Here is a 14,858-nt window from a genome sequence, read left to right on the forward strand (position 1 = left end):
TGTGTGTGTGTGTGTGTGTGTGTGTGTGTGTGTGTGTGTGTGTGTGTGTGTGTGTGTGTGTGTGTGTGTGTGTGTGTGTGTGTGTGTGTGTGTGTGTGTGTGTGTGTGAGTGAGACGTTCAATATCAAAAACACAGACAGCAAGTCAGTATATGGTGTTACGATACTCACTGCAATGTCTCCAGTTTGCAGTTGGGATCTTCCAGAAGAGAAGAAAGATGCTTCACTCCTGAATCTCCTGCTTTATTCCCTCTCAGCTGCAGCTCTCTCATGTGTGAGGGGTTTGATCTCAGTGCTGATGCAAGAGCTCTGAAGCCTTCCTCTCCAAAACTGCAGTTAGACAAGCTGTAGAGTCAAAACAACACCATCATCTTAGACAAACGTATAGTGGCCATGGAGACATTTGCGTGTGTGTGTGTGTGTGTGTGTGTGTGTGTGGAGCCCTATCTCACGCCTTTCGTAAAGTCTTCACGAAAATAATAGATTAATTTTCGTGGTGCATTGCCCTGCTGATACACTCGGGACTCACTAATTCGACGCCCTTTCGGTACTTACGCCTTATGTCCCCTAAACCTAAACCTAAACCTAAACCTAACCCTAACCTTAACCCTACTTAACCCTAACCCTAACCTTAACCCTAACCTTGACCCTAAACCTAACCCTAAATTGCTTGTTTGAAATGTTTGATTACCATGTGACGGTAGGCTACCGAAAGGGCATCAAACTAGTGGGTCGCTAGGCAACAGTCGGGCAATTCAAGTGAATAGGCAGCGTGAAAATTAATCTATTATTTTCATGAAGACTTTACCAAAGGAGGGCAATAACGTGAATGCACCACGAAAATTAATCTATTTTTTTCGTGAATACTTCACGAAATGAGTGAGATACGGTTGGTGTGTGTGTGTGTGTGTGTGTGTGTGTGTGTGTGTGTGTGTGTGTGTGTGTGTGTGTGTGTGTGTGTGTGTGTGTGTGTGAGTGAGACGTTCATTATCAAACACAGAGACAGCAACTCAGTGTGTGGTCTTGTGATACTCACTCTAGTTTCTCCACTTTACAGTTGGGATCCTCCAGAAGAGAAGAAAGATGCTTCACTCCTGAATCTCCTGCTTTATTCTCACTCAGCTGCAGTTCTTTCATGTGTGAGGGGTTTGATCTCAGTGCTGATGCAAGAGCTCCAAAGCCATCCCTTCCAAAACTGCAGTTAGACAAGCTGTAGAGAGAAAACAATACCATCATCTTAGACAAACGTATAGTGGCCATGGAGACATTTGCGTGTGTGTGTGTGTGTGTGTGTGTGTGTGTGTGTGTGCGTGCGCGTGTTTTGCAATATCAAGACAGCCTACTTGAGCATCTCCAGACTACAGATTGAGTTCTTCAGCCCTTTACAAATTTCTCCACCTCCAATATCTCCAATCTGGGTGCCACTGAGATCCAAACTCTTCAGTTTTGAGGATGGTGTGAGGAGGACACTTGCCAGTGCTGCACAGCTTTGTTTAGTGAGATGACAGTGGTTGAGCCTTAAGAGAAACACAACAACACCAGTAAGTATATGTCATGTTCACAGCCACATTGATGTTTGCATGCAAATATTTCCCCCTATAGTGAAGATAAAAAAGAAAGCACAAACACACTGCAATCATACTTACATAACCGTTTGGGATTCCTCCAGTACAGGCAGCAGTCTTACCAGGACTTCATCAGACCTGCCGTACTTCTTCAAGTCGAACACATCCAGCTTGTCCTCTGATGTCAGCAACACAAACACTAGTGCTGACCACTGGCCAGGTGAGAGTTGGGCTTCTGAGAGAGTCCCTGCACTCAGGAAACTCTGTATCTCCTCCACTAACGAGTGGTCATTGAGTTCATTCAGGCAGTGGAAGAGGTTGATCACCCTTTCTGATGAAGGAGCTTCTCTAATTCTTCCCTTAATGTACCTGATTGTTTCTTCATTGTCAGTCTGAATGTGTTGCTTCTGCAGTAAGCCATGTAGTTGACTCTGGTTGGAGTCCAGTGAGAGGCCAAGAAGGAAACGAAGGAAAAGGTCAAAGCGTCCATCTTCACACTGGAAAGCTTTGTCCACAGCACTCTTCTGCATAGCGGTCATTGATTTCTGCATCTTTGGGGGAAACATTCTTTCTAAACAAAAAATACTTGTTTGTGGTTGCTCTATTGACACAAGGTCTTTTCTTTCATTTCTCATCATCAGGAACACATATAATGCTGCAAGATACTCCTGAATACTTAAATGCACAAAGCTGTACACTTTCCCCAGGATCACCCCTGATACTTCTTGAAACATTTGGGTGAAGATGCCAGAGCGAACTGCTGCCTCCTCCACATCAACACCACATTCTTTCAGATCCTTTTCATAAAAGATCAGGTTTCCTTTTTCCAGTTGTTCATAGGCTAGTCTTCCAAGACCAAGGAGACTAGCCTGGTTCCACTGAGGATCCTCATCATACACGTCATCAAACTTCAGGCCCCGCTGTCTGTTTTGAAAGACAAGGAAGTATGTATACATCTCTGTCAACGTCTTCGGAACCTTTTGACCTCCTGCCATGACCTGCTGAAGAACAGTAGCAGCAATCCAGCAAAACACAGGTATGTGGCACATGATGTAAAGGCTCCTAGATGATCTGAGGTGAGTGATAACTTTTCAGCAACATTCTGTTCACTGATCTTCTTTCTGAAGTACTCTTCCTTCTGAGGGTCATTGAATCCCTGTACCTCTGTTACACGATCAATACACTCAGGTCGGATTTGATTGGCTGCTGCTGGTCGAGAGGTGATCCACACTAAAGCAGTTGGAAACAGATTACCTTTGATCAGGTTTGTCAAGAGCATGTCCACTGAAGACACCTCTGTGACATCAGTCAAACTGTTACTTTGCGGAAAGTTCAGCTGAGGTCGACATTCATCCAGACCATCCAAGATGAACAACACTTTGCGCTTGTTTTGGCTCTGAAATGTTAACGGCTTCATTTCTGAGAAAAGTTGGTGGAGAAGTCCCATCATAGAGCACTGTTTCTCTCTGATGAGGTTTAACTCCCGGAAGGATAGTGGAAATATGAAGTGGATGTCCTGGTTTCCGTTACCCTCCGCCCAGTCCAGGATGTACTTCTGGACTGACACAGTTTTCCCAATGCCAGCCACTCCCTTGGTGATGACTCTTCTGATCGGTTTATCTTGTCCAGGTAAGGGTTTGAAGATGTCACTGCATTTGATTGGTGTCTCTTGTCCAGCTGATATTTTGGATTTCATCTCAATCTGTCTGATTTCATGCTCCTCATTCACTTTCCTACTTTCTCCCTCTGTGATGTAGACTTCTGTGTAGATCTTTTCAAGTAGAGCAGAACCTCCTTGCATTTGTATTCCTTCAAACACACTCTGGTACCTGCTCTGAAGGCTCTTCTTCAACTCAGTGCGACAAACAACATTTTTTTCATCTATGTCACAGACAAAATAAGAGATTCTTAAAAGCGCAAATGGCACGGAGAATGCTGTACAGTATACACAGTAAATTACTTACTCTCTGGTACACTAAAATACTTCACAGCACAAATAAAAACAGGTGAGAATAACAAAACAATCCTTACTTTCTTGCAGTTTTTCAGCACACTCTTTCTGGTCCATGATCCTGAGGAAGTGCAGCGCCATCTTCAGAGCCCCTTCTCTGACTTCACTCTCATCATCATCATCATCTTTATGCTCAAATTTCTCTATGTAGTCTGGATTCAGAATCTTCTTGAATCTATGCAGCTCATTCCTCAGGAATGTAAAGATCTTATTTTCAAGCTCCTATAGCACAAATATTTCAGGTTACTCTTCAGTGCAATACAAGTGTTCTTATATTACTAATAAAGTGGAGGTTTCTGCAATTGCTTTGTGTCTTGTGAACTCCCTGTGCATATTAAGGTCAAACATCTTCTAGTACAGTAAAATACTTCAAACCAGTGCATTTTTTGGATCATGTGATGTCAGCTGAACGCCCCTTTAGGAGACCTGCGGTTAGGAGACCTTTGGAGTTTTACGGGTGATAATGAATGGAGTTCTCTCGGCACTGTAGATGGCAGTACCACACATCTTCTGCAAGCCGACACCAAATGCCACAGTAACACAAGAAGGAACGGACAATGCTCCCTTAGGAGATACATTTGAGCACACTCCATTGCATTGAATGGGCAGAGTTTGGGTTATCTTTCTCTAATAGAAGATGTTTGTTATGGTGCAACTAATTGTGTCTCTATACTCATGAACGGCGTGACGTTTCCCATGTACGTGCCCATTTTTGGGGGAAAACAACCCATGCAAGTCAATTGGTGATGTTGGGGTTTAATAAACGAAAGATACGGACCTGTAGACTAGCGTTGTTCACACGCAACATGCCGAAAACGTGTTGTGTTGCCGGCTGTTCAAATAATAGAGCCAAACAGGTGTGACTGAAGCATGGACTGTGTTCATTTAGACAAGCCGATGTAGCATGTAAGTTGATGAGACATTCGGTTTGTTTTCACTCATAAAGAGGCGTAACGCACATTTACGAGCAAAGTACCCGGATGGCCGTTCTTGAGTATCCAGCATTATAGAAATTTCTGACATTCAAACCTGCAATATATGATCCAGATTGCACTTTGGAATCTGGGTTAACTGATCACTGGCTGCATGTGATATATTTTCCTCCATTTTGCTGCTGGGAAGAAGAACAGAATTTATGTTTTCTTGTTTTTAATATGATATGAACATCAGGGATGACTGTAGAAACTGTCCAGATTAGGTCTAAGTCGGGGCACACAACATAAACCTCCTGAACAGAATGTTTAAATTAACATACTACACTTACAGTATATACATTTCTCACATCTTTTAAAATCAGCTCTTACAGAGCAGTGTAATCGGTTTTGAATATGGTGTTTATGGGTCTACAGTGAGGAGAATAAGTATTTGATCCCTTGCTGATTTTGTTGGTTTGCCCACTAATAAAGACATGATCATTCTATAATATTAATGATAAAATGTATTCTAATATAGAGAGACAGAATATTAAAAAGAAAATCCAGAAAATAACTTTGAAGAATATATTTTAATTGATTTGTATTCCATTGAGGAAAATAAGTATTTGACCCCTCTAGTCAAAGAAGACAAAATACTTGGTGGCAAAGCCCTTGTTTTCCCATACAGAGGTCAAATGTTTCTTTCAGTTAATGACAATGTTTGTGGATATATTAGAAAGGATTTGTGTCCACTTTTCTATGCAGATCATCTCTAAATCACTTAAGTTGTATGACTGCAGCTTGCCAAATGGGAGCTTCTGTTCCCTTCACAGGATTATTATAGGGTTAATGTTTGGAAACTGTCTAGGCCACTTCATGACCTTAATGTGCTTCTGCTTGAGCTACTCCTTCGTTGCTTGGGTTGTATGTTATGGATTATTATCATATTGGGACGCCAATCCATGACCCACCTTCAGTCTAGTGGTGGTGGGAAAGAGGTTGGCATGCAGCATTGTACGTTTACATGTCTCCCTCCATCCATTTCTTGACGATGTGAAGTTGTCCTGTGTCTTGGCCAGACAAACAACCTCAAAACATTATGTTACCACTTTAATTTATGATGTTGGAGAAGGTGTTGTTCTTGGGATCATAGGCAGCATTTCTCTTCCTCCAAACACATCGAGTTGTGTTAATGCCAAACAGTTTGATTTTGGTGTCATCTGATTCCAGCACCTCCCAATCATATCCTAATCCAGTTTGATATTCATTGGCAAACCTCAGGTGAGTCTGAACAGGTTCCTTCTGAAGCCGGGGTACCATACATGCACTGCAGGATTTTAATCCGCTGTGGTATCAAGTGTTTCCAATAGTTTTCTTAGTGATTGAGGTTCCAGCTGCCTTGAGATAATTTCCTAGCTCCTCCCATACAGTTTTAAGGTGCTTTATCTCCTTTTTTTCTGGTTATTAAATTCCCACAAGGTCAAATCTTGTATGGAACCAGAGACAGGCCTAAGATTGATGATTGATGATCATTTGTGATGCAATCTGGGAAAACCCGTCGGATGTCGCCCTGGCCGTTTCTCAGGAAAGAGCGAAAATAGGTCGAGAAGTGATGTTTTCCTGAAATCGGTTTTTCATTAAATTATTGTTGTTTAACATCTTGTCTATCATCTCTGAAAATATTTTGTCTGAAATCGCTGTTTTAATGTGTTAAAATGAAGATTGAAACGGCCCGATGTGTGGTGAGAGGGGAGGCACCCGTGAGCAGTCTGCCTGCGCAGCCAACGTGGTGACTTGTAGCGCAGGGGCGCGCGAGGTTGAGGGAAAAAAACATCAGAGTTTGTAGACGTGAAGGCTCAGAATTTACACATGTGTATTCACTCATTGTCAGCGCATCTGAGCAGTTAAGAATGCCTTCTGTCTCGATGAAGCAGAGTTTTCCCTTAAGTTATAGGTCTAAAGAAAGAAGGAACAATGAATACAAAGAAACAGTAGGCGACATCTCTCCGTGGATCGGAGAGGTCGTCGAGCCCTGTGCATTTCAACTCCAGTCTCATGTGCCTCTTGCAGTTTATCACTACAACTGCGATTAGACTACTAAACGGCACTGGAATGTAGATTTCATTTTCTTTATTGGATAGCTCACATGCAAACCTAAAACTAAAGCGGCCGTGTGATTTATCTATAGCCTAACGAAAAGTTTAATTTACTGCGCTGTGTCCTACTTGTTGTCATAATAAACGGTGCTGAATTGAAAGATGTAGATATGGTCAGACAGGGCTTGTTAGGTTTCTGTAATTTAAAGAAGCCTCATCGGATCACCTCAGATGTGGAGGATTAAAATGCTTTTATTTAGAACCGTGCCAAATGAATGTGTTCACGTCTTCAGCAGTCCGTTTCCAGAGTCAATCTGAGATAGCCTACTCGGTGACGTTTAGTTCATGTCAGTCCTTTCCCGCGACGCACCGGACAGTGAAGAAGAGCGTGAAGAAAAAAGTTTCTCCTCTCTATTTTTTGTGCTGCCTGCTGCAGAGGGTCAAAAGTGCTCTTGTAGGCTACTATTCCGAGGCAGCGCATAGCGAAAACATTCATTCTTTTGCCGCGCTGGTATACACACTTTGTCATACGCTGTGCTGAATTGAGAGTCGTGGATTTGGTCATAACTGGCTCCGTAACACTGTAGAAGCGTCACTGGATCAACTCAGATGTTGAAAAATAATATAGGCCTATCTATGCATCTATGTCTCGCCTAACTAATGGGTTCAGTTAACACATCTTCAACAGTCACATTTCAAAGTCAAACTGAGATGCACCGGTGACTTTCACCCCAGTCTTTCAAATCACCTATAAGTCGATCAAGCGACGCGCGAGATAGTGAAGAAGATAAGCGCGGAGAAAACATTTTATCTTCATACCTGCAAACTTGTCACCTTTTGCCGTATTGATTCCAAAATAGGTGACTGATGTGAATCGTGCAGATCCGAAGAGTTTTTTTTTTGGGGGGGGGTAGCCAGTGGCGCCCGACTGAAGTTCTGAAGGGTAAACAGCTGCCTGTCTGATATACGTAAAGACGGCAACATTTCCTACATTACCCATAAACACTAGTCATGACGTAACCCACACCCATTGGCTGCCGTTTAATCACAAGGACGCAGCTTCACATTCACTGGCTGCATGTTTGAAGGCTTGAAGCCCGCGCGGAACCGGTGTTGATAAATAAAATGTCAATAAGAGGACGAGCGCGGATTACTTCGGTTTTGTAGGTTTTCAACGGGTGATAAAGAATGTGGTGAATGCAAGTAGTAACTGTAGTGATGCTGAAATGAAGTGGTGGTGGTGGAGCGAAAACGGCTTGGGCTGGACAGAGCAGGACAGCGCTGGGAGAATAATGTCAGCGTAGCTGTCAGATTCCTCGTCTGACATTTGCCAAGTCCTCGCAAATGCATACGATGGAGTTGCCTTTTCCTAATAACGCCCACGCGATCGCAAATACCCTGCATGGATTTGACATGGATGTGCGAGTAAGTGAAAAACGATAACAAACAAAACAAAAAACTATCGACGTTATGAAAGTTCTCCGTGATGTTATTGTTTGTTTATTTTCGACATATAGTGTAGGCTAGTAGCCTACTTGTCATTCCTAGCGCATGGTAGTATATTTAATCCTGGAGGAGTTTAAAGTCCTAAAGCAACAGCATAACGCGCATAATAAGATAAGACATCATACACGTTATTGCACATGTGTTTCTGTGTCTGTGAGTGTGTTCTCTCCTGTCCTCCTCTCCCTTCATCTCTTCTCCTCTCCTCCCTCTCTTCTGTGCATTGTCCATGGTATTTGACTTATGCTGTGTGTGAAGTTTGAATGATGCTGTGTGGAGGATGTGACGTTTTGTAGTGTGGTTATGCGTTTTTGTATAGCCTATGTTAAAGGTGTAGTTTGTGTGACCCGTGTTGAAGGCATGCTGTGTTTGTGTGAGGTATAGGCCTATAGGCCCTACTGTATGTGAGGTTTGAGTGATGGCGTGAGGTTTTGTAGTGTTTGGCTGTCTGTCTGTGTAGTGGCATGTGTGATGTGATTCACTGTTTTCAGAGGAAATGGAATAAAAATGAATAGAATGGAATACAATGGAATAGAATAAAAACTACATTGCAAATAATGAAAATAATGGGGGGGGGTTAATGAAATGGAATAAGTAGAACTGGGGTGGAAATGTTTAAAATGGATGATGTGAAATGTTGAGAGGTAGACACTAGACAGGAGGTTGTGTGCTCATGTCAGTGGAGCTGGAAATAGGGATAGAGCACAGAGACAGGCTAATTTGGCAGCACTGAGGGAAAGGAGGGTGGTGGAGGAGGAGAGCATGGGCAGAAAGGGGCACATTTAAAAATTATAATAATAAAATAATATAATAATAAATAATAATAATTTTGTAAATAAAATACTGTCTTTTTCTTTTTTTTTTAATTTGTTGACGTGGGGGGGGGGGGGGGTATTGGGTGGTGCGTTGGGGCTCGCGATAGTTTGTCACCTTTTTCAACCCTCCTGAGTTTGCAGGTATGTATCTTCTGTTATGTCTGTGCTGCCTGCTGCGGAGGGTAAAAAAACAAAGCAGTCTTCACCGTACTGTAGCCTATTACAAGTAGCCTATTCCGAGGCATGTAGGCTAGCCTATGTTCGTTTTTTTTTTGCGTGCAGCTGGTGTTATGGAATCGCGCAAAACCAAGTTTTAGCCTACCTCCCGAGCAGAGAGCTCATTGCACTTTTCCGAGACTCTGACAGTTCCCATTTTTGCATTTCTGACACATGTTGCTGATATTTTCTCTGCATACCCTGAACTGAAATGGCAGGTTCAATAGGCCTACACGTCATCCATTTCTTTACCTGATGGAACCTATTTAAAAATAGCAAAAGTTGGGCAGTAAATGACGAATAGGCTACATGACTATAGGCCTACATGACGAATCACAATTTAATTTGAAATTATATTCTATACACAGAGGCCAGTATGTAGCCTATAGACGACCCACAGTTAGCCAGCAGTTTGAGGGTCTCTGGGAGAGAAAAAAAAGACCCCAGGAAAAGTAATGAAATTAGCCTACATTCGTTTAACCGATTTTAAATTAACAGGCATGTGGTAGGTAGTGTTTGATGAGTGGCCTTCTGTTATTAACTATAGGCCTAATAATAATAATAATAATAATCATAATCATAATAATAAAAATAATAATCTGAATATCAAAACCAAGTGCAATGTGCTAGGCCTCTTGCTTTTTTCCAGTGTTGTGTTGTCCTCAGAAGTAGTGACATTGGATTCCAAATTTACTGAAGATAAATAAATGAGATTAATGAAATCTTTAAATGTTGCTTTCATTCAGGTAACCTATTGCTTCTGAGACTTAATTCTCCAAGTAGTGAAAATCATCAATGTTACCGGGAGCAGTGGTTAAACCTAATGTCCCTTCACTTGAATATAAGGTAATTCCAAAGTCTGATTTGTTCAACTTTGCATTGCCAATATCTAGGCACATATCAGACCTGAGGCAATTGGAGAATTTAGTGTGGCAGGGAATCACTCCATTGCTGGTATCCCTTACTCTAAGTAATCCAGTTATGGTGAGGGACTGGGGGCGGAGTCCATTTGTATGATGAGCTACCTCAGTTGTGGTGATGGTTTGGGGGGTGGGGCTGTGCTATGCTCATGGATGAGAGCAAAATTCCACTAGAGACAATACAGAAGGAGGAGACTAATCTTTAAGAGGTACCTTGACCAAAAAACTGTCCTGCCCGTATCTCCCACCATCAGTGAGGCATCCGGAGCATCGTATCAGGACGCTGCACTGCTTCTTCACAGTGCATCTCTCCTGGAATGATCCAAATTCTGTGTAGCTATCTGAGAGAGTAAGAGCTAATATCCTGCATTTAAATAATAGTAGGCCTATGCTGTATCACAGTTGATCAAAGAACACAACTCCTGCAGAGTGAAAGTCTAGGAACATAACATTGTATTGTTGTGGATTACAATTGGTCTTACAAACTAATGTAGGCTACGAAAGATGATAATAATAATCAAGCACTGAATGAAAGACTAACTATGATAATGTCTCCATTGGGGATCAGAGTGTCCCAAGTACTTATAATGGCTCATTTAAACAGAGTATCCCAATAGCAATAATATTAATAATAATAATTACTAATATGATCATAATTATTATCCATAATTATGTGCTATCCATGCTGTGTTGAAACAAGGATGCTTTTTGTTTGTTTCCTTAGTTGTTTCTTTGACTCAAACTCAAAACTAAACACATTACGTGAATAAATCAAAGAAAAAATAGCTGAAATTCCTACTCTGGCCACAATCCTCCATACTCAACCTCACATTTTCCTATGTTGCAATACATACTCTGGCCACAAGTGCCTTGCATAGTTGCAATACCTTCTCTGGCCACAATCGCCTTGCATAGTTGCAATACTCACTGTGGCCACAATCGCCTTGCATAGTTGCAATACCTCCTCTGGCCACAAGCTCCATACTCAACCTTTAGAGTGTTTTTTCTCAGAATTCCTCCGAACGACTAAGTTGACTTTTGGGTAAGTATAACATTTGATAGAGACAAGATATGAAAATAACGAAAACACCTTTGGAAAGAGCTTGAAATTGACTTTGAAATGGTAACGATATCTCAAAAATGTAAAATCCCACCATGTGAAGGGTTTTCCCAGATCGCATCACATTTAGTATGTCCTAAAATTGGGAAGAAATACACCAACAGTTTGCTCTTTAATATCCAGGAGCCCATTTCAGCCTTGTTGAGTTCTAAAATCTTTTCCCTGACATCCTTTGACAGCTTTTTGGTCTGTCCCATGTTGGCGAGTTTAGTTTGATTGATTGACTGATTCTATGGACTGCTTATGCAGATTCAATGTGTCTTTTGTGTAGGTTACTATTAACAGGTGTGTTCAATTCAGATAACAAGTTGATTGGAAGTGCCATTTGATCTGCGGGATCAGAACTCTTAATGGTTGGCAGGGGATCAAATACTTATTTCCCTCAATTAAATATAAATCAATTATTAAATATTCTTTAGAGTTAATTTCTACATTTTCTTTTTGATATTCTATCTCTCCATATTAGAATACATATTATCATTAACATTAAATACTGATCATGTCTTTATTAGTGGGAAAACCAACAAAATCAGCAAGGGATCAAATACTTATTCTCCTCACTGTATGTTTCTATTACCATTTTATTATTTTTTTAGTTTGTGTTTTAATATTAGGAATTATGTGAGTCTTGCCTTCTTGTGTTAGATGTTTTAAGTTACATCATTTTTTGTAGTTGTTTCCTAGTATCTTGGCAGTGTTGTCCCCTGTCTTTGTTTTTATTTTTTAACTTTTAACGTGCTGCCTCTTGATTAGTACTCCCTGGAAGAAGACTCACTGTGACTCAACGGGACCTTTCCCAGTGAAATAACGGTTAAATAAATTAAATTAAATCAAAAGATTTCTTCTCTCTCCTTGGTGGTGTCAAAGTCAAAGTCAACTTTATTATCCCAAAAGGCAAATTCAAGTGGTCAAGGTGCATATACAAAGGTAGACAGGACTTAAGAACAAAATAAAAACATAAAATGACAGATAAATACATACAACCCCCTCCCCCATGCCTCTCTGACTCCTCCCAAACAGCTAGGTTGTTACAATACATCTCTCTCTCTCTCTCTCTCTCTCTCTCTCTCTCACACACACACACACACACACTGAGCACTGAGATCAAACCTCTCCTACATGAGAGAGCTGCAGCTGACTGGGAATAGAGCAGGAGATTCAGGAGTGAAGCAACTTTCTTCTCTTCTGGAGGATCCCAACTAGGGCTGGGTATCACAGTCATGTTCCTGTATCGATTCGATTTCGATTCTTAGGGCTTTGAATCGATTAATCACGATTCAATTCGATTCGATTCAATTAATTCCAAATTGATTCAATCCGTTCCGTTCTTCGTGCTAGAATTTCCCCCAAAAGATGCTGTTGCCTACAAGCGGATTCCAAAAAAGTTGGGACACTTTGGATTATGTGAATAAAATCAAAATGCTGGCATTTTCAAAACATCTAATATGTTAATAAGGTAGAGAATTATGTACAGACAACATATCAGTTGTTAAAGTCGAGCAGAATTATTGTTTTGAGGTAATTATGTGATCATTTAAAATTTGACCCATGCAACAAATCTCAAAAAAGTTGGGACAGGGCCAAAACATGTTGTAATAGTTGGATAATTCTAAAAATAACACAAGGAAGAATATTTTAAAAAGAGCTATATTGACTGTCAACATTAATGCACAACTAAAATACCATCACAGAAAGGCTGTGGCACTCAGCAGCGAAGATTTTGAGGGAGTAATTACTTATCTATTACACAGAAAGATTGAATTATCAAAATTGCAGGCATATATGTATATTTCCGTAATATAGAGTTCTGTGTAATCATTGCATGAGTTATGAGATCATGACATACTTGTGGTCAATAAGCAAAGTATGACACTCCAACAATGTCAGCTCTCGAAATGATGACCATAAAGACAACACTTGATTAATGCACATGATGCAGACATTAAACAGTGTTGCATGCAGAAGAGCTCATTCTATGGACCTAGGATACATGTGAAACTGTCCTCTGATTACCATATGGAAAATATTTAATCCTTTTTGAAAATTATGGAGTCATGCACCCTCCAGGTTATATAGAAAATTAATACTTCAGCTTGATTTAGTGGTCAGTCTGAAAGACAGCATATACGATGGTAAGGGGGTGCAGAGGTGACTTGGTTAGGGTCTTCTTACTCATGTAGAGCATTAAAATGAATGTTGAATGATACATGCAGACTTTAAACAGCAAACATAGCTACCAAGGCATTATATTTTGGAGCACCGCCTTTAGGTATTGTCCCCTAATGATGGCAAATTTAAATCTCTACTATGTTCCAACAGTGTGGTTCCATCATAAGAGTAAACAGGTCACAAAATTGTTTTCTTGCAGTCAGGATATGCCCATATTAAGCATAAAAAAGGTAAACAAGTTGAAGAACACACCTATCAGTTGAGCTGCTTAAATCATGTCTCGCACATCAAAATATCTAATTTTTGAATAAAATTATGCCATCAGTCAAAGTATTTAACTGTTCAGTCTCATCCCTTGTGTTGTGTTTAGTCGTATCTAATATAAAATACATTTTATTGGCCCTGTCCCAAGGGTGAAATTTTAAATGATCACATAATTACCTCAAAACAATAATTCTGCTTCACTTTAACAACTGATTTGTTGTCTGTACATAATGTTCTACCTTGTTAACATATTGAATGTTTTGAAAATGCCAGCGTTTTGATTTTATTCACAAAATACAAAGTGTCCCAACTTTTTTGGAATCCGCTTTGTATTTTTATATAAAAATGTCAAAGGGCTGTGGCTTGACAGTGTTAACAGATTGCTAATTTGTAATAAGTAGGCCTAGGCCTAATTGACTAATACCTACTGGGTATTTTCCATAGACCTAAATTAAGCAAAAAGAACAAAAAGAAAAAGAATCAATAAATCGATTTTGTGCCTTGTGAATCGATTATGTGAATTTGAAATTAAATCGATCGATTATCGATTGAATCGATTATTTTACCCAGCCCTGATCCCAACTGTAAACTGGAGAAATTACAGTGAGTATTTCAAGACCACATACTGACTTGCTGTCTGTGCTTTTGATAGTGAACCACACCCACACCCACACCCACACACCCACACACACACACACACACACACTAAACTGAAATTTGCTATGTAAAGGGTGGGTAGTGTCTTCCAGGATACTTTGCCGTTTATCCTGATCTTGTTTTCGCATACTACTAGGGCTGGACGATTCACCCTGAAAAACAAAATCTAGATTTTTTCATTACCAAACTCGATTCACCATTCATGATTCGATTCAATACCCCCCCCCCCCCCCCCCCCTCCAAAAAAAAACAAAAAAAAACTTGTTGAGCTCTCTAGGCCCCAACGTGGTGTGTGTGTGTGAGTGTGTGAGAGAGAGAGAGAGAGATTGACAGAGAGATTGAGAAGTAGGCTCTGTTTGTGTGGCGGTGCCTCTGGTGTGTGTGAGTGAAGCCTACTCGGACTGGACCAGTTTATATGGACATGGGGTAGCCTATAGCAGGGGTTTTCAAAGTGGGGCCTGGGGACGCCTGGGGGGGCGTGAGAGGATGCCAGGGGGGCTGTGGCAGATTGGCAGGGAAAATATAGCAAAATTAATTGAATGACCTAAGTAGCCAAAATAAACCAAAAATAGGCTTAAATCCCAAAGGAATATTTTTTTCCTTTACAAT

General features: G+C 40.7%; 1 pseudogene; it reads right to left on the minus strand.

The window, feature by feature from the left end:
- The window catches only part of LOC134466143 (NLR family CARD domain-containing protein 3-like), a 29,486-nt pseudogene extending 25,404 nt beyond the window's left edge, over positions 1–4,082 (minus strand).
- Positions 4,083–14,858: the final 10,776 nt, after the last annotated feature.

The sequence above is a fragment of the Engraulis encrasicolus genome, chromosome 16 (assembly GCF_034702125.1).
Source record: "Engraulis encrasicolus isolate BLACKSEA-1 chromosome 16, IST_EnEncr_1.0, whole genome shotgun sequence".
NCBI lineage: Eukaryota > Metazoa > Chordata > Actinopteri > Clupeiformes > Engraulidae > Engraulis > Engraulis encrasicolus.